Source organism: Pseudophryne corroboree (assembly GCF_028390025.1).
Source record: "Pseudophryne corroboree isolate aPseCor3 chromosome 3 unlocalized genomic scaffold, aPseCor3.hap2 SUPER_3_unloc_9, whole genome shotgun sequence".
Taxonomy (NCBI): domain Eukaryota; kingdom Metazoa; phylum Chordata; class Amphibia; order Anura; family Myobatrachidae; genus Pseudophryne; species Pseudophryne corroboree.
This window is the reverse complement of record NW_026967585.1, coordinates 703,345-728,576: the sequence shown is the minus strand read 5'-3', so window position 1 is coordinate 728,576 and position 25,232 is coordinate 703,345. Positions and strand designations below refer to the sequence as shown.

The 25,232-nt window shown below is 42.4% G+C and overlaps 1 pseudogene; it reads left to right on the top strand.

The window, feature by feature from the left end:
* LOC134984880 (zinc finger protein 850-like) overlaps positions 1-25,232 on the top strand; it is a 213,417-nt pseudogene that overhangs the window by 5,174 nt on the left and 183,011 nt on the right.

Here is a 25,232-nt window from a genome sequence, read left to right as displayed (position 1 = left end):
TCAATATCCGTCACCCAGGGATTAGGCATGATGACGCCCAGACGTGACTGAAATCTTTTAGTCTCAATCCCACCTGCCTGATCTCCAGGCTGAGAGGTCCACCATCATGCTGAATATTTAGAGGAAGCAGTACCTGGTTTCTGTTCCTGGGAACCTGTTGGTGCACGTTTTTTGGATCTTCCCCGACCTTCTCTAAAGAAGGTGGGAGGGGGTTTGGATTTTTTTTTATTTTGCGGTCCAAAAGGACTGCAGTGTAGATTAAGGATAAGATTTCCTAGCTGGGGCTGCTGCAGAGGGAAGAAATGTCGACTTACTCGCAGTCGCCGTGGAAATCCACACATCCAATGCGTCCCCAAATAGTGGCTGACCTGTGAATGGCAGGTTCTCCACACTTTTCTTGGATTCTGAATCCGCAGTCCATTGGCGTATCCAGAGTCCTCTGCGTGCTGAGACAGCCATGGAAGTAGCTGGCCAATGTCCTTCATGGCCTCCACCATGAAACCTGCAGAATCCTGTATGTGACGTAAAAACAAGTCAATGTCACTCCTATCCATAGTATATAAGTCCTCTAGTAAGGTGCCTGACCACTTTACAATGGCTTTAGAGATCCACGCACAACCAATAGTGGGCCTTAAAGCCATGCCTGTAGCAGTGTATAGTGATTTGAGCGTAGTCTCAATCTTGCAGTCAGCCGGCTCCTTTATGGCGGTTGAACCAGGAACAGGTAAAACCATATTTTTAGACAGCCTAGATACAGAAGCGTATCAGAGTCGGTATCAGTGTCAGCTTGCATTATCTGGGCAAGTGTACGTTTTTGGGGTATGTAGCTGGGGTTTTAGATGAAGTAGTGGGAGCTGAATACTTCAAACCCACTACAGATTGTCTCAAAACCTGCGTCTCTTTCTCAGTATGTGACATCCTTGTTGAAATCTGGGATATCATTCCCCTTAAAGAATCCACCCATGGGGGTTCGGATTCAGAAGGCTGAGACAGGATATTGCAGTCCTGAGTACATGGAATAGACTCCTCAGGAGAAGATACACACTCTGCAGCACAGGACACAGAGTCCTTAGACATGGTAATGTGGATATACACACTTACACACACACACACACAGGAAAATGTCAGACACAGTTTCCCCCATAGTACCTTCAGAGAGTCACAGAGTATAAGGAGCCAGCCACACAGCGCCCCTGTAGGCAGTTATTATGATAAAAGCCCGGTGCTGACTGACTTTAATAGGGAGGGCAGCGCTCCCTGTCAGTGTCCTAGTTCCTATGATCTGCAGAGAGAAAATGGCGCTGGTGAGTGCTGGATCCGCTCTGAAAGGAAGCCCCACTCCTTGTAATGGTGCGTGGCTTCCAGCACTAATTGTTTATACTGGCCTGAGGATTTTAGTGATAACAGGGGGATTAGCCCCTGTTATCTGCGTGACCAGTGTAGGGTTTATCCGCGCTGGCTCAGGACGCCCCTCAAAGCGCCTACACTGTGTGTTGCTGAGCCTTCCTGGAGCGCAGCCTGTGAGAGCTGCGCTCCCACCCTTGTGCCGCCATACCCGCTGGTGATCCGTTAACCGGGCCGCCGGCGCTATACTCACCACTTTTCTTTCTTCTGCCTTTGTTAGGTAGTGGCGGCCGTGCTGCGGAAGTGAGCAGTCGCCTCGTGGTCTTGCGATCAGCACCCTCTGGAGCTCAGTGTCCTGTCAGTGGAGTAGAGAACCATTAACTCTTCAAGATGTTGGTTCCTTCCCCCCTCCCTAAGTCCCACGAAGCAGGGAGGCTGTTGCCAGCAGCCTTCCTGTAACCTAACTATCTCTAGAAAATAAAAAACTAAGAAAACTCCTAGGAGCTCCCCTAGCTGTGACCGGCTCCTCCGGGCACATTTTCTAAACTGAGTCTGGTAGGAGGGGCATAGAGGGAGGAGCCAGCCCACACTATTAAACTCTTAAAGTGCTAGTGGCTCCCAAAGGACCAGTCTATACCCCATGGTACTAAACGGACCCCAGCATCCTCTAGGACGTTAGAGAATGTAGATTATAACCTAGCAGATGATGATAATAATTACAGGGTATCATATGGTGTATTGCATGTAAAGTACCTTGTTCCACACCTACTCTGCTGTAGCAATATACCTTATATAAGGGTGAGTAACACATGTACAGGCTTACCAGCGTATGAGCACACACATAAAGGAATGCTACCTTACCAATGCTTCCAGGAGTAACGTTAGGAGACATTTCTCTGATCCATCAGCTCATATGACTGATGTTATTGTTCATCTAGAATCTCCAATTCATACGATATGTTCCCCATCCATTGTTTTACATTGGTGCTGACATAGGACTTGGCGAGTGACTATATCTCCATTTATACTTCATGGTTAGTTACCAGTACAAGAGAGATACATCTAAGTCTTATTATAATATTACATTTGTTATTGTGAGTGTTCTCAGGAGGGTGGACACAATGATAGTCTGAGACACAATATTATAAAGCCTTCATTAAAAGTTATGTTTTATTATACACACACATTTACAATTAAGTGTCCCAGAGAGTCGTCTTCTCCTATTGTTTACAAGATTAATATTGTTACAGAAAATGTCACATTTCCATAATGTATTTTAGTTCCAGCAGATGGACACACAAGCAGGAACATCTCAGAAGGACATCTAATGTTATCCCCGGATTGTGACATAAAAGATAATGACAGAAGACAGGATTCTCCAGGAGATAACCCCATTACCCCAATTATACATCCAGCCCTATCAGCTGATCCCTCTGATCCTGGGAAATGTTCTCCTGATCACTCTGATATTGGGGCATCTGTTACAGCTCTGACAGTAGATACAGTGTTTCCCTGTTCTATAGATGCCAAATGTTTTACACAGAACACAAAGCTCATTACCCATCAGCCAGCTAAGGCAGGGGAGAGGCCATTTCCATGTTCTGAGTGTGGGAAATGTTTTACATACAAATCAGCTCTTGTTACACATCAGCGAAGTCACACAGGTGAGAAGCCATTTCCATGTTCTGAGTGTGGGAAATGTTTTACACTGAAATCACATCTTGTTGTACATAACAGAAGACACACAGGTGAGAAACCATTTTCTTGCTCTGAGTGTGGGAAATGTTTTACACTGAAATCACATCTTGTTGTACATAACAGAAGTCACACAGGTGAGAAACCATTTTCTTGCTCTGAGTGTGGGAAATGTTTTACACAGAACTCACAACTTGTTACACATCAGCAAACTCACACAGGTGAGAGGCCATTACCATGTTCTGAGTGTGAGAAATGTTTTACACAGAAATCACAACTTGTTACACATCAGCGAAGTCACACAGGTGAGAGGCCATTTCCATGTTCTGAGTGTGGGAAATGTTTTACACGGAAATCAAATCTTGTTAAACATCAGCAAAGTCACACAGGTGAGAGGCCATTTCCATGTTCTGAGTGTGGGAAATGTTTTACACTGAAATTAAATCTTGTTACACATCAGAAAAGTCACACAGGTGAGAGGCCATTTCCGTGTTCTGAGTGTGGGAAATGTTTTACATGGAAATCACAACTTGTTCCACATCAGCGAAGTCACACAGGTGAGAAGCCATTTTCTTGCTCTGAGTGTGGGAAATGTTTTACACACAAATCACATCTTGTTATACATCAGCGAAGTCACACAGGTGAGAGGCCATTTCCATGTTCTGAGTGTGGGAAATGTTTTGCAAACAAATCAGCTCTTGTTATACACCAGAGAAGTCACACAGGTGAGAAGTGGTTTTCTTGCTCTGAGTGCAGGAAATGTTTTACACAGAAATCAGATCTTCTTAGACATCAGCAAAGCCACACAGGTGAGAGGCCATTTCCATGTTCTGAGTGTGGAAAATGTTTTTCACACAAATCACATCTTGTTAAACATAACAGAAGTCACACAGGTGAGAAGCCATTTACATGTTCTGAGTGTGGGAAATGTTTTACACGGAAATCACAACTTGTTACACATCAGCGAAGTCATATAGGTGAGAGGCCATTTCCATGTTCTGAGTGTGGGAAATGTTTTACACTGAAATTAAATCTTGTTACACATCAGAAAAGTCACACAGGTGAGAAGCCATTTTCTTGCTCTGAGTGTGGGAAATGTTTTACACACAAATCACATCTTGTTATACATCAGCGAAGTCACACAGGTGAGAGGCCATTTCCATGTTCTGAGTGTGGGAAATGTTTTGCAAACAAATCAGCTCTTGTTATACACCAGAGAAGTCACACAGGTGAGAAGCCATTTTCTTGCTCTGAGTGTGGGAAATGTTTTACACACAAATCACATCTTGTTATACATCAGCGAAGTCACACAGGTGAGAGGCCATTTCCATGTTCTGAGTGTGGAAAATGTTTTTCACACAAATCACATCTTGTTAAACATAACAGAAGTCACACAGGTGAGAAGCCATTTACATGTTCTGAGTGTGGGAAATGTTTTACACGGAAATCACAACTTGTTACACATCAGCTAAGTCATACAGGTGAGAGGCCATTTCCATGTTCTGAGTGTGGGAAATGTTTTACACGGAAATCACAACTTGTTACACATCAGCGAAGTCACACAGGTGAGAGGCCATTTCCATGTTTTGAGTGTGGGAAATGTTATACACAAAAATCAAATCTTGTTAGACATCAGCAAAGTCACACAGGTGAGAGGTCATTTTCATACTCTGAGAAATAAATCAGCTCTTGTTGCACACAGTAGACATCACTCAGATGAGGAACCATTTTAATCTTCTGAAGTATACTCATTGCCATGCGTTGTTCTTCAAGTTTCTTATCCTTTCTCCTATGTTTTTGTAATATACATGTTACCACTGGGTGAAATAATTAGATGTCATGCCATCGTCTACCACTGCTATGCAGATGGCCTGTCTTTTGCTCCAGGTACTGAGAACCCAGTCCCAATCCTAAATGGTTGTCTAGCTGAGCTCCAGGTGTGCGTGATGCCAGTTGGCTGTGATTCAGTCCTGGTGAAACAGGTCCTTATGCTAGAAGCTCACCAACAAAGGGCAGGGCTACAGCTCAGCTTTGCAAACCAACCGGGCTTGGGGGTTCAGAGTTACAGAATGCTGATCATTTGCGGAATCTTGGTGTCCTGGATGGTGGAGTGACACTTAAACATCAGTATCTGCCACAATTTGATCCTCATCTGAGGAACAGAGCCAGACTCCAGCACGTAATTCTCTCAGAAGATCTACCTACACTCATACATGTACTTGTATCATCATACATAGACTACTGCAATGTCCTCTACCTGGGTCTCCCAGCAAAAGAATTGCACCGCTTGCAGCTTGTACAGAATGCAGCAGCCAGGCTGTTACCTAACCAGCCCGTTCCTGCCACATAACACCCATTCTCTACCTCCTCCGGCTGCCTGTAAGATGGTGACTATTACAAAATCTTACTGACTCAGCCCACCATGACTAGGGTCCATGGAACCAGAAGCAGCTTCTGCCTCCTTATTGCCCTGCTTTCTAACTTCCACCTGCAGATGAAGGACTGTTACCAGCAGTACTAAGAATCCTCAAGCAGTGCTGAGATGTCAGGGGGGCATAGAGGGTGGTGGCACTAGTGCTCTAGTGGGGGCTGCCGGAGGCAATGTCTGTGAGAATCTTGTCCTCAAGCAGCACTGAGTTGTCAGAGGGGAGACAAGGTGGTGGCAGTAGTGGGGGAGACAGGGTGGTGGCAGAAGTGGGGGTGGTGGGGTGGTGACAGTTGGGGGGAGATGTGGCAGTAGTGGGGGGAGATGGGGTGGTGACAGTGGTGGGGGGAGACAAGGCGGGTGGCAGTAATGGGGGAAGACAGTGCAGTGACAGTAGTTGGAGACGTGGCAGTATTGTAGACAGAACGGTGGCAGTAGTGGGGGGAGACAAGGCGGTTGGCAGTTGTGGGGGTAGACGGGCAGTGGCAGTAGTGGTGGCGGTGGCAGTAGTGGGGGGGAGACAGGGTGGGTGGCAGTAGTGGAAGGAGACGTGGTGGCAGTAGTGGGGGAAAACGGTGGCATTAGTGGGGGAGACAGGGTGGGTGGCAGTAGCGGGGGAGACAGCGGGTGGCAGTAGTAGGGGGAAGACCAGCTGTGTGGCAGTAGAGGGGGGAGACAGGGTGGATGGCCACAGTGCAGTACCAGGGGATGCTGGAAGCAGTAAAGAGGTGTATGGGTCCCGCACAGAATCCGTTTACTATTAGACTTAATGATGATTATGCTTCCTTATTTCTAATTAATACCTTGTATGTGTTACTGTTATTTGCTGTGTCAGCCTTTATGTGTGTTCTGTGTAATAATCCTGAAAGTAGTGCTGCTACCGATCTCATAATTTGTAGTAACTTGGAAAAGATGAGCTATGAGGTGCAATCTGGAAGCTTATAGGGGGTTAATCAGAGATGAACGCAGATGTGACATCACGCAGCCCCTGGAAAATGGTCCCGGCCCGCCCGCATTCACCTCTCAGGGATGCAACCGCAATGTGTGTGTCTGCGCGGCCGCTGCGCATGTGCATTTTGTCACCACCAGCAAACTGCTGCGGACTGCTATTGCGGCTGGGTCTGAATGACCCCCATAGTGTTTTGGCTCTCTTGATATGTATCTGTTTTACTTACCTGCAATACTATAATGTATCCTGAATTGTTTCTGTGCTTTAAAGGATATTTTATCCATGTTGTGCAGAGTAAAGTATTTTTTAAGTTTAAAATATAGAGAAAAATCTGTGTATTAAAGATATGAAATAAAGTTGTTTAAAAACAAAAGATTTTCGTTGAGTCTTTTTATGTGTCAGTGTGTTATCTTATTTCCAGATAATTGTCGCTATGGTGACAGAAACAATTTCCTGTTAATGTGTCACTTGTATTGTTACTTTTGTGTCCAGTGAGTGGGCTCGGAAATGTTATCCTTTTCCTCGCAGCCCCAGTTGCTGGAGAAAATGAAGGAGGAGCTGTTGACGGGTCACGTTCCGCTTGAGTTGACCATTTTCTCACCAGCAGGTCTTTCCACCTCTGCATACTTGTGTCCGGAAAGAGAGATACAACGTAGGCTTTAAACCTAGGACCGAGCACGGTGGCCAAAATGTAGTGCTCTGATTTCAACAGGTTGACCACCCTTGAATCCTGGCAAAGCGAATGAAGGGCTCCATCCACAAGTATTTCCAGGGAAGACGTTATGTCCGAGGGACTATGCACAGGCCCAAATTATAATTGTTTTATGATCCTTCTATGTATGAACCAACCGATAGAGGGAATAATCCGAAAGTGTTAATACCAAAGATTAGCTAATCTGGTTGGAGGTGCACCATTAAGCAAATTGCAATGACTGGTTAGGGGGTTTAGAAAAAACACCAGTGGGCTTATATCTAAAGAAGCCTTAATGTGTGGCACACTCTTTTTTCTTTGTTTCATGAATAAATTAAAACATAACTTATTATTTTTATTTAAGATAGATTTGTCAATAGACATGACATAAGGCAATTGATTGTCAGCCTGGAGAGACAAAAAATGAATGAAAGATATAAAATAATTTATATACCAGCACTACCTATGTATGGGTATATGGGTAGAGCAATAATTGATATAAGCAAGTGAAATATAAAAGGGATTTAAACACAGATTTTATTTATCAAATGTATGAGATCCTTTCACAACGGGATTGTGATCTCAGAAAAATCCTGTTTTACAGCTGTGCCTTGCAGAGGGTTACTACTGCATACAACCTAAGTGCTCCCTGCAGAGCGTTACTACTGCATACAACCTAAGAGCTCCCTGCAGAGCGTTACTACTGCATACAACCTAAGAGCTCCGTGCAGAGCGTTACTACTGCATTCAACCTAAGTGCTTCCTGCAGAGCGTTACTACTGCATACAGCCTAAGTGCTCCCTGCAGAGCGTTACTACTGCACAAAATGTAAGCGCTCCCTGCAGAGCATCACTGCTGCATACAACCTAAGTGCTCCCTGCAGAACGTCACTGATGCATACAACCTAAGTGCTCCCTGCAGAGCGTTACTACTGCATACAACCTAAGTGCTCCCTGCAGAGCGTTACTACTGCATACAACCTAAGTGCTCACTGCAGAGCGTTACTACTGCATACAACCTAAGTGCTCCCTGCAGAGCGTTACTATTAAGTGCTCCCTGCAGAGCATTACTTCTGCATACAACCTAAGTGCTACTTGCAGAGCGTTACTACTGCATACAACCTAAGTGGTCACTGCAGAGCGGTACTACTGCATACAACCTAAGTGCTCCCTGCAGAGCATTACTACTGCATACAACCTAATTGCTCCCTGCAGAGCGTTACTACTGCATACAACCTAAATGCTCCCTGCAGAGCGTTACTACTGCATACAACCTAAGTGCTTTCTGCAGAGCATTACTACTGCCTACAACCTAAGTGGCCTTTTCTGGTAACCGCTATGTCTTATAATGACCACTTTGTTACTACCCGTAGCGTATCACACGTTAAGACAGTGGGGGTAATTCCAAGTTGATCGCAGCAGGATTTTTGATAGCAATTGGGCAAAACCATGTGCACTGCAGGGGAGGCAGATGTAACATGTGCAGAGAGAGTTAGATTTGGGTGGGTTATTTTGTTTCTGTGCAGGGTAAATACTGGCTGCTTTATTTTTACACTGCAATTTAGATTGCAGATTGAACACACCCCACCCAAATCTAACTCTCTCTGCACATGTTATATCTGCCTCCCCTGCAGTGCACATGGTTTTGCCCAATTGCTAACAAAAATCCTGCTGCGATCAACTTGGAATTACCCCCAGTGTTACTACCTATAATGTATAACAGTGGCATCGTTCTCAAAGGCACAAAGAAACATATATGTTCAATTCAGCACATATGTAATAATATTTGTATTGAGAGGAAATGTTTTCCTATAACAAGTATATCATTGTAAAACCCTGTACCAGAGCAGAATCCCCAATCACATGTGTTACCCATTCAGTACATATATAAATTGATAATTGACCACATCACAAAGATCTGCACATTGAATAAAACAATATTGTTGGTATTAAAAGGTGTTCTCCTGTGACTGAGCATATCATGTGTAACCCTGTAACAGAGCACAGTTCTCTAAGGCATGCATATCCAATTCTACACATTTGTATCACTTCTGTGACAATATTGTTATTGAGAAGGGATATTCCCTGTAACAAGGTATACAATATGAAACCCTGTCACAGAGCGAGGTATACATTATATTATCCCAAGGTTAGTGCATAGATAATATCCAGCTTTCTGCCTGTTTCATTCCAAAGGCCTGCTAAGTTGTCCCAACATGTATCTACACAATACTATTGCCAATCACTGAGTGACGCCTGATATAAATATAAATCAGTCAGATAACGAGTAGTGACCAGTGACTAGTAATGACGTCTGTATGCAATGAGTCCACAAATCAGGAGAACCACCTTTCTGTATCTCCAGCACCCGCTACAGAAATATAACATCTGAAGAATGAATGAGGCTGGGGAGAGAGTAGCAGCCTGTAATAATGATAATATATGCTGTTATATAAACAGTGCTATAACCATTCTTCTGGTAGAGATCCTTCCTCTGATAGATATAAAGAAGCTCTGGTGTATATAGGCTGAATCCCCCTTCTACTTTTATCCCATGTGCCGTGGGGCAGTGCCTGGGAACAATGAGAGCAGGGAAAGCACCAGCACCAGAGCAGAAGGAAAGATGAAGTGCAGCAGCTTCTGCTCTCCCCGGACAGTCGCTCCCTCCCCTGTTGCGGGTACACATTGCAGAGGAGGTGAGCAGTGTCCCGGGAATGAGAGAGCCGCTCTGAGTACCTGCCCGAAATGGTGGCTGCAGTGTCAATGCCGCTGGGGAATCTGTAGCGCTGCGGAGAGAGCGGTGTCAGTACCGCTACAAGACATGTAACGCTGCGCTGGGAGCCGCTCGAGAGTCCAGACGCCGGGTCAGGTATGAATTCCACACACCCGGAGACAGTGTACGTCTGAGCTTCCGATGACGTACGTTTCATGTTTGCTTGATCACATCGGTGCCTGGGTTTTACAATGATATACTTGGTTATAGGAAAACATTTCCTCTCAATACCAATATTATTTTGCATATGTGCTGAATTGTACATATATGTTTCTTTGTGCCTTTGAGAACGATCCCACTGTTATACACTATAGGTAGTAACACTGTCTTAACGTGTGATACGCTAAGGGTAGTAAAAAAGTGGTCATTGTAAGACGTAGTGGTTACCAGAAAAGGCCACTTACGTTGTATGCCGTAGTAATGCTCTGCAGGGAGCACTTAGGGTGTATGCAGTAGTAAAGCTCTGCAGGGAGCACTTAGGTTGTATGCAGTAGTAACGCTCTGCAGGGAGCACTTAGGTTGTATGCAGTAGTAACGCTCTGCAGGGAGCACTTAGATTGTATGCAGTAGTAACACTCTGCAGGGAGCAGCTTTAAAAGAGTATTTTTCTGAGATCACAATCCCGTTGTGAAAGGATCTCATACATTTGATAAATAAAACCTGTGTTTAAATTCCTTTTATATTTCACTTGCTTATATCAATTATTGCTCTACCCATATACCCATACATAGGTAGTGCTGGTATATAAATTATTTTATATCTTTCATTAATTCTTTGTCTTTCCTGGCTGACAATCAATTGCCTTATGTCATGCCTATTGAAAAATCTTTCTTAAATAAAAATAATAAAAGTTATGTTTTCATTTATTCATGAAACAAAAAAGAGTGCACCACACATTAAGGCTTCTTTAGATATAAACCCTCCATCCACAATTCCCACATACTTAATGGAATCGCTCCGTCTTAGCTCCTCCTTCAATTTCTCCAGCTGCTTCTGCAAAAGCCTGATGAGGGGAATGACCTGACTTAGGCTGGCAGTGTCTGAACTGACTTCACGTGTGGCAAGTTTGAAGGGTTTGAGAACCTTGCAAAACACAGAAATCATTCTCCATTGCACTTGAGTCAGGTGTATTCCCCCTCCTTTGCCTGTATCGTAGGTGGTTGTGTTGGCTTTAATGGCTTTTTGCTGCTCCTCCATCCTCTGAAGCATATAGAGTGTTGAATTCCCCCTCGTTACCACGTCTTGCTTCAGGTGATGGCAGGGCAGGTTCAGGAGTGTTTGCTGGTGCTCCATTCTTCGCCACACAGTGGCTGAATGTCGAAAGTGGCCCACAATTTTTTGGGCCACTGACAGCATCTCCTACACGCCCCTGTCATTTTTCAAAAAATTCTGCACCACCAAATTAATTGTATGTGCAAAACATGGGACATGCTGGAATTTGCCCAGATGTAATGCAATTGGGGTAAGCCATTGTGCGATGAAGTCCCTCAGTTTCCGTAAGAGGTTGTCAGCTGTGTTGCTCTTATGGAAACTGATGATACACAGCGTAGCCTGCCTAGGAACAAGTTGGCATTTGTGAGATGCTGCTACTGGTGCCGCTGCTGTTGTTGCTGCGGGAGGCAATTCATCTACCCAGTGTACTGTCACTGTCATGTAGTCCCTAGTCTGGCCTGTTCCACTTGTCCGTGGTTAAGTGGACACTGGGTACAACCGCATTTTTAAGGACACTGAGGACACTTTTCTTAATGTCCCTGTACAGTCCGGGAATCGCTTGCCTAGTGAAGTGGAATCTAGATGGGATTTGGTACAGGGGACACAGAATGTCCATCAACTGTCTAAATCCCACTGCACTAATGGAGGATACCGGACGCACGTCTACCACCAGCATAGTTGTTATGGCCTCAGTTATCCGCTTTGCAACAGGGTGACTGCTGTCATATTTCATCTTCTTCACAAAGGACTGTTGGACAGTCAATTGCTTAGTTGAAGTAGTACAAGTGGTCTTCAGACTTCCCCTCTGGGATGATGATCGACTCCAGCAGCAACAACAGCAGTGGCAGCAGCAGCAGCAGTAGGCGTACCACTCAAGGATCCTCCAGAGGAATCCCGGTTAGGAGAGGACTTGTCAGTCATGCCAGTGACATGGCCTGCAGGACTACTGACATTCCTGACTGAGGAGGAAATTGACATTGAGTGAGTTGGTGGTGTGGCTTGCAGGAGCTTGGGTACAACAGGAAGAAGGGATTTAGGTGTCAGTGGACTGCTTACGCTCTCACCCAAAGTTTCTGAACTTGACAATGACTTCTGATGAATGCGGTGCAGGTGACATTTAAGGGAGGATGTTCCTAGGTGGTTAACATCCTTAACCCTACTTATTACAGATTGACAAAGGCAACACATGGCTTGACACCTGTTGTCCACATTTGTGGATAAATAATTCCACACGAAGAGGTGGTTTTCTTGTATTTTGCCCAGTTATACAATGTGCTTTTTCATCCCATGGACAACAACTGTCTCCACTGGTGCCTTATTCAAACCAACCACATCTCCATCAGAATCCTCATCATAAACTTCCTCCTCAGTGCCAGCTACACCAATATCCTGCTCATCCTGGTGTATGTCTACAGTGACATTCTCAATCTCAATATCAGCAACTGGACTGGTGGTGCTCCTTCCAGCACTTGCAGGTGGCGTGCAAATGGTGGTAGGAGCCTCCTTTTTCCATACAGTCTTGGGAAGGTCAGGCCTGGACATCGCAACCGCGGACACACTACGACTCTCCTTGGGGATTTGCGATATCTCTGAACGCACAGATGTTTTTTCCTGTGCTTTAACTAGCTTAATTTTATTTGAGAGGCTGGAGGGCCTCATGAGAAGCTGAGCTACCAGTCATGAACATAGGCCAAGGCCTTAGCCTTACCTTGCCACTTCATGTCATGAATGGCATATTGCCAATTTTGCGTTTCTCGTCAGATATTTTTTTTTCTGATTATTCATTTTTGCTTCTTTGATTTTAGATGTCCTCTATGACATTGGGCATCTGCCTTAGCAGATGAAGTTGATGGAATTAAATTGTCAATGTCATGACTGGTGGCAGCAGCAGCTTCAGCACTAGGAACTGGAAGTGGTTCCTGATCTTGCACAATTTTTTCCTCCAAACTGTTGTTCTCCATTTCACAGGACAGCACCACTTTATTATTACATCACACAGAACAGTGCCCCTTTATTTTCATAGCACCCCTGTATACGTACAGCATAGAGGGCCAGTGTAATGTTATTTGAACAGCACCACCCCTATATTTTACAGCATACAGAAGTGTGCTTTTAATCTTTAACAACTGCACCCCTGAATTTTTATGACATACAGGACCAGCAGCACCCCTATATGTTACAGCATACGGGAGCAGTGTGCTTTTAATTTTTAACAACTGCACCCTTGAATTTTTATAGCATACAGGGCCAGTGTAATGTTATTTGAACAGCAGCACCCCTATATTTTCCAGCATACAGGAGGACAGTGCCCCTGCACCCTGTATAACACAGTGACAGTCAGGACAGCAACACCCATGTACAGCTGCAGCACATGAAACACTAGTGACAGGACAGCACTCCTAACACCGCACAGGTACACCACAGTGACTGCAGCAGCACCCCTACAGAGCACACAGTAACCGCACCCGATGCCACCTCCCACAGAGAGAGACAGAGGTCTGTCTCCCTCACTCTCCAAGTCTGGAAGTGAAAATGGCGGAGACGCGTGGCTGTTTATATGGGATCCAAATCCCACGAGAATCTGACAGTGGGATGATGATGTTTTGCCTCATTCTGGTTTCAGAGTCTGGCTGGAAGTCCCGAGCCAGACCCAGATCCAGACTCAGAGTGTGAAGTTCGGGGGGTTCAGTTCTCAGGGAACCAAACCCGCTCATATCTAATAATAATGTGTAATGAACATTACGGCATGTAATAATGTGTAATGGGCATAACCTTAACCTGTGTAATAATGTGTAATGGGCATTACAGTGTGTAATAATGTGTAATGGGCATAACGGTGTGTAATAATGTGTAATGGGCATTACGTTGTGTAATAATGTGTAACGGGCATTATGGTGTGTAATAATGTGTAATGGGCATAACCTGTGTAATAATGTGTAATGGGCATTACGGTGTGTAATAATGTATAATGGGTGTTACAGTGTGTAATAATGTGTAACGGGCATTATGCTGTGTAATAATGTGTAACGGGCATTACGGTGTGTAATAATGTGTAATGGGCATAACGTGTGTAATAATGTGTAATGGGCATTACGGTGTGTAATAATGTGTAATGGGCATTACAGTGTGTAATAATGTGTAATGGGCATTACGGATGTGTAATAATGTGTAATGGGCATTACGGTGTGTAATAATGTGTAATGGGCATTACGGTGTGTAATAATGTATAATGGGCATTACGGTGTGTAATAATGTGTAAGGGGCATTACGGTGTGTAATAATGTGTAATGGGCATTACAGTGTGTAATAATGTGTAATGGGCATTACGGATGTGTAATAATGTGTAAAGGGCAATACAGTGGCCTAATGGCAGTCTAGTGGCGGGCCTGGTGTCCTGGCAACGTTATATCGATGACGTCCTTTTTTTCTGGCGTGGAGATGGAGTCATTGCAATTGTTTTGTGATGCCTTGAATCTTAACGATATGGCCATTAAATTCACATTCACTAAAAGCAATGTGGAAGTTTCCTTTCTTGATCTAATCATTTATATCTCTGATGGGCAAATCCATTCAAAAACATACAGGAAGGAATCGGATTCAAATAGTTTTATTGATAGGACAAGCCAGAATCACGCAAACTGGTTGGACGGGATACCGTTCAGCCAGTTTGTGAGAGTTAAAAGAAACCGTACAGATGCTGGCATGTGTAGTCAACAGTTGGATGAACTTTCAGACCGCTTGTTACAGAAGGGCTATACATCAGGGACACTCGATATAGCTAGAAAGAAAGTGGACAACACTGACAGGGTCACTCTGTTAGAAATAAAAGAAAAATCCACTACTAATGATGACCGATACAAACGGGCATTCATTAGTCAGTTTAGTAGATCTTTTAAAGGTATAGAAAAAATATTCATAAAAAACTGGAATATTCTTAAACAGGACACAGTACTAGGCAATGTATTACCTGAGAAACCTACCTTCATCTATAGGAGGGCCTCGTCTCTAAAAAAACAGCTGGTAAAAAGCAGTTTGGATACAGAGATAAGGCAGAGTGTTAGGACGAAAGGTTTTCATTGTTGCTGCGATTGCTTGATGTGTAAAACGGTCAAAGCACCAGTGAGAAAATTCACTGAGTACACGTTAATGGCCAAACTTATCCCATTCGGGATTTTATTACGTGACACAAAGAATGTTGTATATGTGCTCGAGTGTGTATGTGGCCTTGCTTACGTTGGTAGGACAGGAAGGAGTGCCAGGGTAAGGTGGGCCGAGCACATATACAACATTTGCAAGGGATTAGACACCCATAATGTCTCTTCACACTTTAAGTGAGTACATGGCTCTAATACTTGTTGTTTGAGGAATTTTTGGGGTGTGCAAGTGGTGCAACAAAAGTGGAGAACTAAAGACCTGAAAAAGAGGCTCGCTCAGGCCAAGATGAAATGCATACACCGTTTGGGGACTTTAGTTCCTAAAGGTCTCAACGGGGATTTTGACCTAAAATGCTTTCTCACTTAGTTGTATGTTCACATAAGATTTCACTTGTACCATCATGCATTTTCTATTACTAGTAACTGCGTTTTTTTATTCTATTTTTTTTATGTTTCTCATGTTATTATATGTAGTCCGGGACTCTTATGTTGGGACTCTATAAAGACTCAGTTGATGCATGGAGATCCAATATATTTCCCTTTAAAAAGGGATAACCCCATTGAGGTGATGGAGAGCGGCCTCTAGGATTTCCTGGTAAATGGAACGCAAACAGAGCCGACCATCGCGGCTATGGGGAGCCAAGTAAATCACTTCCTGGAACGCAAGAGGTATTTCCGGTTCCGGTCAGTGATGACGGCGGCACATGCGCTTCTCCAGTAGCGCGGAGTTCAACGGGGAATTGAGGACAGCTGAGTGTCCCAATCGATGTGCCTTTATAAACGGACTAACGGAGCCAATGAACCACGCTTCTGAGAAAGGACTTGGCGTCCGATACACTTTAAGCGTGGCTCCTTTTGCACTTTATACCTGACTCTGACACATACGGATTTTAACATCTGCCTGGGGATTGATCCTGTATGCTGTCGGGCATCCGGAGAGCCTGCCAATATTCCACACTCTTTACATCTGTGGTCCTGGGATCCTCATGGTGATATATCCGTTGTGCCATGTGATGGAGTCTTTTATGATATGCTGTTTTAATTCATTTATCCTGTGAGTTTAATCTGTGGCATTAAAAATTGTGCGTGTCTTTTAACCTACTACACTATGGTCTGTTGCTTTTAATACCTCCTATTTCATCCCATTCATATTGGGAAAAGAGGTACTTTGTCTTTTCAGGTCGTTTAAAGGATTATTTAGTCCTGCCTGTACCCTTTATGTGAAGGAAAAAGGATCTCTTAGGAGAAAAAACAATCCTCCATCCATTCTGCTATTTTATTGAGGAATATCATCCTATTAAGGGTGAATGTTTTCATTTCCTATCACAATGTTCACTATACACATGGGGCATCATGGTATTTGGTGAGCGCTGCAATCTGTTGTGCATTCATTTTGTCTACGGGCAATACAGTGTGTAATAATGTGTAACAGACAATACAGTGTGTAATAATGTGTAACAGACAATACAGTGTGTAATAATGTGTAACAGACAATACAGTGTGTAATAATGTGTAATGTGCATTAGTGTGTAATAATGTGTAACGGACAATACAGTGTGTAATAATGTGTAACAGACAATACAGTGTGTAATAATGTGTAATGTGCATTACAGTGTGTAATAATGTGTAACGGACAATACAGTGTGTAATAATGTGTAACGGACAATACAGTGTGTAATAATGTGTAACGGACAATACAGTGTGTAATAATGTGTAATGGGCATTACGGTGTGTAATAATGTGTAACGGACAATACAGTGTGTAGTAATGTGTAATGGACAATACAGTGTGTAATAATGTGTAATGGGCATTACGGATGTGTAATAATGTGTAACGGACAATACAGTGTGTAATAATGTGTAATGGACAATACAGTGTGTAATAATGTGTAATGGACAATACAGTGTGTAATAATGTGTAATGGGCAATACAGTGTGTAATAATGTGTAATGGGCAATACAGTGTGTAATAATGTGTAATGGGCAATACAGTGTGTAATAATGTGTAATGGGCAATACAGTGTGTAATAATGTATAATGGGCATTACAGTGTGTAATAATGTGTAATGGGCAATACAGTGTGTAATAATGTGTAATGGACAATACAGTGTGTAATAATGTGTAACGGGCATTATGGTGTGTAATAATGTGTAACGGACAATACAGTGTGTAATAATGTGTAACGGGCATTACAGTGTGTAATAATGCGTAATGGGCATTATGGTGTGTAATAATGTGTAACGGACAATACAGTGTGTAATAATGTGTAACGGACAATACAGTGTGTAATAATGTGTAACGGGCATTACAGTGTGTAATAATGTGTAACGGGCATTATGGTGTGTAATAATGTGTAACGGACAATACAGTGTGTAATAATGTGTAATGGGCAATACAGTGTGTAATAATGTGTAACGGACAATACAGTGTGTAATAATGTGTAACGGACAATACAGTGTGTAATAATGTGTAACGGGCATTACAGTGTGTAATAATGTGTAATGGGCATTACAGTGTGTAATAATGTGTAACGGGCATAACGGTGTGTAATAATGTGTAATGGGCATTACGGTGTGTAATAATGTGTAACGGACAATACAGTGTGTAATAATGTGTAACGGACAATACAGTGTGTAATAATGTGTAACGGACAATACAGTGTGTAATAATGTGTAATGGGCATTACGGTGTGTAATAATGTGTAATGGGCATTACGGTGTGTAATAATGTGTAATGGGCAATACAGTGTGTAATAATGTGTAATGGACAATACAGTGTGTAATAATGTGTAACAGGCATTACAGTGTGTAATAATATGTAATGGGCATAACGGTGTGTAATAATGTGCAATGGGCATTACAGTGTGTAATAATGTGTAACGGGCATTACGGTGTGTAATAATGTGTAATGGGAATTATAGTGTGTAATAATATGTAATGGACAATACAGTGTGTAATAATGTGTAACGGACAATACAGTGTGTAATAATGTGTAACGGACAATACAGTGTGTAATAATGTGTAACGGGCATTACAGTGTGTAATAATGTGTAATGGGCATAACGGTGTGTAATAATGTGTAATGGGCATTACAGTGTGTAATAATGTGTAATGGACATTACGGTGTGTAATAATGTGTAACGGACAATACAGTGTGTAATAATGTGTAACGGACAATACAGTGTGTAATAATGTGTAACGGGCATTACAGTGTGTAATAATGTGTAACGGGCATAACGGTGTGTAATAATGTGTAACGGGCATTACAGTGTGTAATAATGTGTAATGGGTATTACGGTGTGTAATAATGTGTAATGGGCATTACAGTGTGTAATAATATGTAATGGACAATACAGTGTGTAATAATGTGTAACGGACAATACAGTGTGTAATAATGTGTAACGGACAATACAGTGTGTAATAATGTGTAACGGGCATTACAGTGTGTAATAATGTGTAATGGGCATAACGGTGTGTAATAATGTGTAACGGGCATTACAGTGTGTAATAATGTGTAATAGGTATTACGGTGTGTAATAATGTGTAATGGGCATTACAGTGTGTAATAATGTGTAATGGACATTACGGTGTGTAATAATGTGTAACGGTCCTGCAGATTTGTTTGAATTTTCAGCTATTAGCTTATAATTCAAGTTGCTGTTTGTGCGTTACTATACAGGTTGTATGACACAGGTATGTACATTAAACTTGTACTTTGTATATAAATTGTGTTTAATATGTTTCCCACAGATACAGATGTGTCCTCAAACATCGTTGCTCATAGCGCACTATTTAGGATGCTGAGTCGCGAGTTGTAAATAACGTTATGGCGTTGTGTCCCACGCCATGTAATACACAGTTTAACCGCTGGGTGGCGAATGCTGTGGCAGTAAGCAGTCATCTGTGAGAGGCTGGCCAATCACGTTCTTCCCTTTATATAAAAGTCCCCTTCTACAAAATACAATGCCATACTGCCGCCCTGTTCACACAATTCATTTTGTTGTTACATTGTGTACTAAATCCTGGATTTTATTAGCATAAACAGCTTTATTATCTCAGAAAGATTTTCTGGTTTCTTTGCTCTAAAATGGACAGAAATATGTAATGCACTGTACCACTGGGTCCCTATCTCATTAATATGACTTCCAGATGGTCTCCATTGCTGTGCCACCACGCTTGGTGGATTCAATCCGACTTTTTTTTAAAAATGCGGCTGCAAATCATACAAAACACATCACATATACACCAGGGGTGTTTACTCTTACCATGGTTGGCTGTGGCCTAACGAATACAGTGTCAACTGCAATGCATGCACCCCTGAGTTCAATACCCAGTGGGGCATACAATTATTATTATTATTTTTTATGTATTTATTTATTCTTTTTAATTCAATAATTATATTTGGTGTGTCGCTTCTTTCCTTTAAATCTGGAAAAAAAAATCAAAATACTCTTCTACAGTATTCTATGCCTCGGTATGATGAGGTGCAATTTACACTGTATTGTTCACAGACTAGGCAGCTCCCTACACTACAGTATGCAACTCAATGCAGCCTTCTGCATCTCCCCCCATTGATGACTCATTAGTATTCATTCCCACTGAGCTCACTCTATGCCTGTACCAAAGCACCTCCCCCAGCCACACTATTAGTGTTGAGATTTCAGATGAGGATCTAAATTCATTATTTAAGAAACTTGAACAAACCATGACGAAAGAAAATAGGATGTGGTGGGAGGTGGTGACGTTGGAACACTACCAGAGCTCCCACCTTATACCTAAGGGTCTCAAAATTCTTAAACCACCCACTTTTAATACATCTGAAACAGAGTTTAGGAAAGAATGGGACACGATCCTCAATTCATGTTCACTCTCCCTGATAGATTTGATTATCAGAGAGAGAAAGAAAAACATGATTCAATTGAATGATGAGATAGATACACTACAATCATTGGTACGTCCATATAAGGAATCAGAAGAATTCCAGGGTTTAGAAAAATCACTCCTACAAAGGATGAATAAAAGTACTAAGGAATTGAGGGATAGGAAACTAAAGAAGTTTAAAAGAGATTCCGTGGAAACAACAGATGTAGGGACAGAAGTATTCCCCGTAGGATCTAATCAAGGGGTACAAATAGAAAATAAGATCAATAAGAAAAAGGGAAAAACTAGAAATGTTCCACAAACGGTAGAAACCAACCTGGAAGGTCCAAATCAGGGTCCTTCAGGTCAGAGTGTAAAGACCGTCTCATGGAGAAGAGGGAAATCCTCTAATCCATCTAACAGAGATAATATCTATTATCCCCCTACGAACAGAAATAACACAATCCCCCAAAATAGATCTGGGGATGAACCAAATCATATCAACTATCAAAGGTCTAATGATAGGTGGGCCACAGATTTCAAGACTTTGATAGAAGATTATCTTCTCCAAAAAGATTTAACAGGGTCCGGAATGGTCCATATGCCGAACAAGAAACTGCTTCTTCTTTTTTAGAATGGGGCCAAAGAACCCCGAGGGACCATTGGTAGGTGTTTCTACCGACACAGTAGTAAGTGGGGCGCGCCATAAGATTACCAAAAGAGGTAAAAGGGCGGGTCTCAAACGAAAGTTTAAAAGAAATCCAAAAACCACCATACCAAAGATGATTGATAATCCAGATACAGATTTGGGTTCCACTGAAGGAAAAATCTTCAATCTCTCTGACCGTGTTCTTGATGAGGAGGAAAAAAAGGTGTTGCAGAAGGGTTTAAAATTTGCGCCTTCCTGTAAGCCCAATTCCTTTGACACCTTTATAGACGTACAAAAATTTGTAAGGAAGCTTACCATCAAACGTTTTTTTCAGATTAAAGAGGACAATTCTTTAGAACCTCCGGCAGTTATTACTAATAGTGAAAACTCATCTTTTAAGCCCCCTTCCACATTCTATCCCTTACATGCTAAGGGAAGTTGCCTGGACACTTTCAATAAAGTAGTGTGTGACGAAATCGAGAAAGTTATTGTGACGGATAATAGGAGAAAAAATAAGAGACTTAATCTTACCAAAAAAGAATTCCTGGCAGTTAAGAATCTTAAAAATGATAAGGAATTAATTATTAAGCCCGCGGACAAGGGTGGAGGGGTGGTCCTTATGAACAGGGAAGCCTATATGCAAGAAATATATAGGCAACTCAACGATGGTAAAACTTACCGTAAGTTGAAATCTGACCCTACATCAAAGATTGCTAAAGCATTGTCTGACCTATGTACAAAGGCTTTAGACATGAAGGAAATCACAGATAAAGAATTTGAATACCTCAATATCTCAGATCCATCCATTCCCACTCTATATGTCCTCCCAAAGGTCCACAAGGACCCCCTCCACCCTCCAGGTCGACCAATTGTCTCCGGGTGTAACAGCCTAACAAGCAATTTGTCGGCAATGGTGGATCATCATCTTCAGCCATTGGTGCAGTCCACCAGAGCTTTCTTAAAAGATACTGGAGATATGTTGAGAAGATTAATGTCATATAAATGGGAAGAAAATGATGTTCTGTGTACAGCAGATGTGTGTACACTGTACACAATAATAGATCTACACCAAGGTCTTACTGCAGTTTCCTACTTTTTGAACTCTAGCTCTATGAGCGAAATATTGAAAGAGTTTATTCTGGACAGTATCAAATTTATTTTACTGAATAATTATTTTTATTTCGATGGTACGTTTTATTTGCAACGTGTCGGCACTGCCATAGGCACCAGGTTCGCCCCCAGCTATGCAAATTTGTTCATGGCCTACTGGGAGGAAACAAACATCTGGCCCGGTGGCGAGCTGGGGTCAGGCCTGGTGTCATGGCAGCGTTATATTGACGACGTGTTTTTTGTGTGGAGGGTAGATAATGCTTCCCTTCAACTTTTTTGTGATGAGCTTAACACTAAAGACATGTCAATCAAGTTCACTTTTACCATGAGTGACATGGAGGTTTCTTTTTTGGATTTGAGTATTTATATTGCCAATGGGAAGGTCAACACCAAAACATATAGGAAGAGCACAGACTCAAATGGCTTTATAGATAGAACGAGTGAGCACCATGCAAACTGGCTGGATGGGATCCCCTTCAGCCAGTTCGCAAGAATTAAAAGGAACTGCACCAATATACATATCTGTGATCAACAGCTTGATGAGATTTCGAACTGTTTCATCAATAAAGGCTACTCCACCAGTTTATTGGATAAAGCAAGATGTTTCTTACCTTAACCAATTTTAATTTGTATATTAACTGTTATGGTTTATTTATACCTGTTTATTATTCTATTTTTTTGTATATACCTGGACTGAGCCCTAGGGCATGTGGACTTTTTTCTGCTATGGACATTGTACACCACCTTGCTGAAAGAATTGTGCGACTGATCATCGAGTGGAACGCACAAGGGAGGACATTTCCGGCATTGGTGGAACGTATATGGACCGCAGAGGACTTCCGCTTCCGGCAACGTGTCCGATAACGGAAGTGCGTCACCGGGTTTTTGCCGATTAGCGGCAATGAACCCCAGCTGAGGACACTTTGTTTTAAGGTTTAAATAAGGGGACTCGAGCCATTGTAAACCACGCTTCTGACGAAGGACCAACGGTCCGAAACGCGTAGAGCGTGGCTCGTGTTTGCTGTGTGTCTCGTGGGCTGATCCAATCCTCTGGGAGGACCTCTTGTATTGGGAGCCGTGTATCCGGAACCGGGACCCATCCTCACCACATACATTGGGTGTCAGAGGTTTCCCCCCTTTTGTGCCATCTGGATTGGTGATATACCCCACTGAGTATATGTTATGCTGTTTTAACTTTGTCTTTCTGTAAGTGGAACCTTGAAAGAATAAAAAGCTGTTTTTATTTTAAGGACGTCTACACTATATTTGTTCTTTATAAGTATCTCTCTTTTTTGTCCCCTGCAACAGGGACTAGAGAGATACCTTTTTTCAGGTGTTCACGGTTATCCAGAAAAGATATAAGAACGGATGATCGACTATTCTAAAAGGACTGAGTTGGATGCCTATGACCATTTCACTGGCATTTATTTAATCCATTATTAGGGTGATTTGTTTTTACATTTATTATTATTGTTGCACTGACAAAAGGTCTTCTCCTTTTTCATGGTGGTTGGAGAGCGCTATTATCTGTTCACACTATTTTCTTCCAAATTTGCTATTCTAAATGTGTTTTTGGGTGCACATTTATGTGTGAATTGTTTAGCTGCACTTCTACCTAGTGCGCACAATTTTTCAAAGTATTGTTCTTTTGGTACTGTTGTTTTTGCATCCTTTCTTTGATTTTGTGCTGCAGCCATGTTTAATTTTAGGGAAAGTAGGAATACATTAATTCAATCCACCTTTTCTGATACATCTAATAGTGTTGAGATTTCAGATGAGGATCTAAATTCAGTATTTAAGAAACTTGAACAAACCATGATGAAAGAAAATAGGATGTGGTGGGAGGTGGTGACGTTGGAACACTACCAGAGCTCCCACCTCATACCTAAGGGTCTCAAAATTCTTAAACCACCCACTTTTAATACATCTGAAACAGAGTTTAGGAAAGAATGGGACACGATCCTCAATTCATGGCCCTCATTCCGAGTTGATCGCACGCAAGGCGAATGTAGCAGAGTTACACACACTAAGCCTACGCCTACTGGGAGTGTATCTTAGCATCGTAAATTTGCGACCGATGTATTTGCAATATTGCGATCACAAACGACTTAGCAGTTTTAGAGTAACTTCAACCTTACTCGGCATCTGCGATCAGTTCAGTGCTTGTCATTCCTGGTTTGACGTCACAAACACACCCAGCGTTCGCCCAGGCACTCCCACCGTTTCTCCGGCCACTCCTGCGTTTTTTCGGGAAACGGTAGCGTTTTCTTCCACACGCCCCTAAAACGCAGTGTTTCCGCCCAGTAACACCCATTTCCTGTCAATCACATTACGATCGCCGGAGCGATGAAAAAGCCGTGAGTAAAAATACTTTCTTCATAGTAAAACTACTTGGCGCAGTCGCAGTGCGAACATTGCGCATGCATACTAAGCGGATTTTCACTGCGATGCGATGAAAAAGAACGAGCGAACAACTCGGAATGAGGGCCCATGTTCACTCTCCCTGATAGATTTGATTATCAGAGAGAGAAAGAAAAACATGATTCAATTGAATGATGAGATAGATACACTACAATCATTGGTACGTCCATATAAGGAATCAGAAGAATTCCAGGGTTTAGAAAAATCACTCCTACAAAGGATGAATAAAAGTACTAAGGAATTGAGGGATAGGAAACTAAAGAAGTTTAAAAGAGATTCCGTGGAAACAACAGATGTAGGGACAGAAGTATTCCCCGTAGGATCTAATCAAGGGGTACAAATAGAAAATAAGATCAATAAGAAAAAGGGAAAAACTAGAAATGTTCCACAAACGGTAGAAACCAACCTGGAAGGTCCAAATCAGGGTCCTTCAGGTCAGAGTGTAAAGACCGTCTCATGGAGAAGAGGGAAATCCTCTAATCCATCTAACAGAGATAATATCTATTATCCCCCTACGAACAGAAATAACACCATCCCCCAAAATAGATCTGGGGATGAACCAAATCATATCAACCATCAAAGGTCTAATGATAGGTGGGCCACATATAGATCCAGACCCAGATTTCAAGACTTTGATAGAAGATTATCTTCTCCAAAAAGATTTAACAGGGTCCGGAATGGTCCATATGCCGAACAAGAAACTGCTTCTTCTTTTTTAGAATGGGGCCAAAGAACCCCGAGGGACCATTGGTAGGTGTTTCTACCGACACAGTAGTAAGTGGGGCGCGCCATAAGATTACCAAAAGAGGTAAAAGGGCGGGTCTCAAACGAAAGTTTAAAAGAAATCCAAAAACCACCATACCAAAGATGATTGATAATCCAGATACAGATTTGGGTTCCACTGAAGGAAAAATCTTCAATCTCTCTGACCGTGTTCTTGATGAGGAGGAAA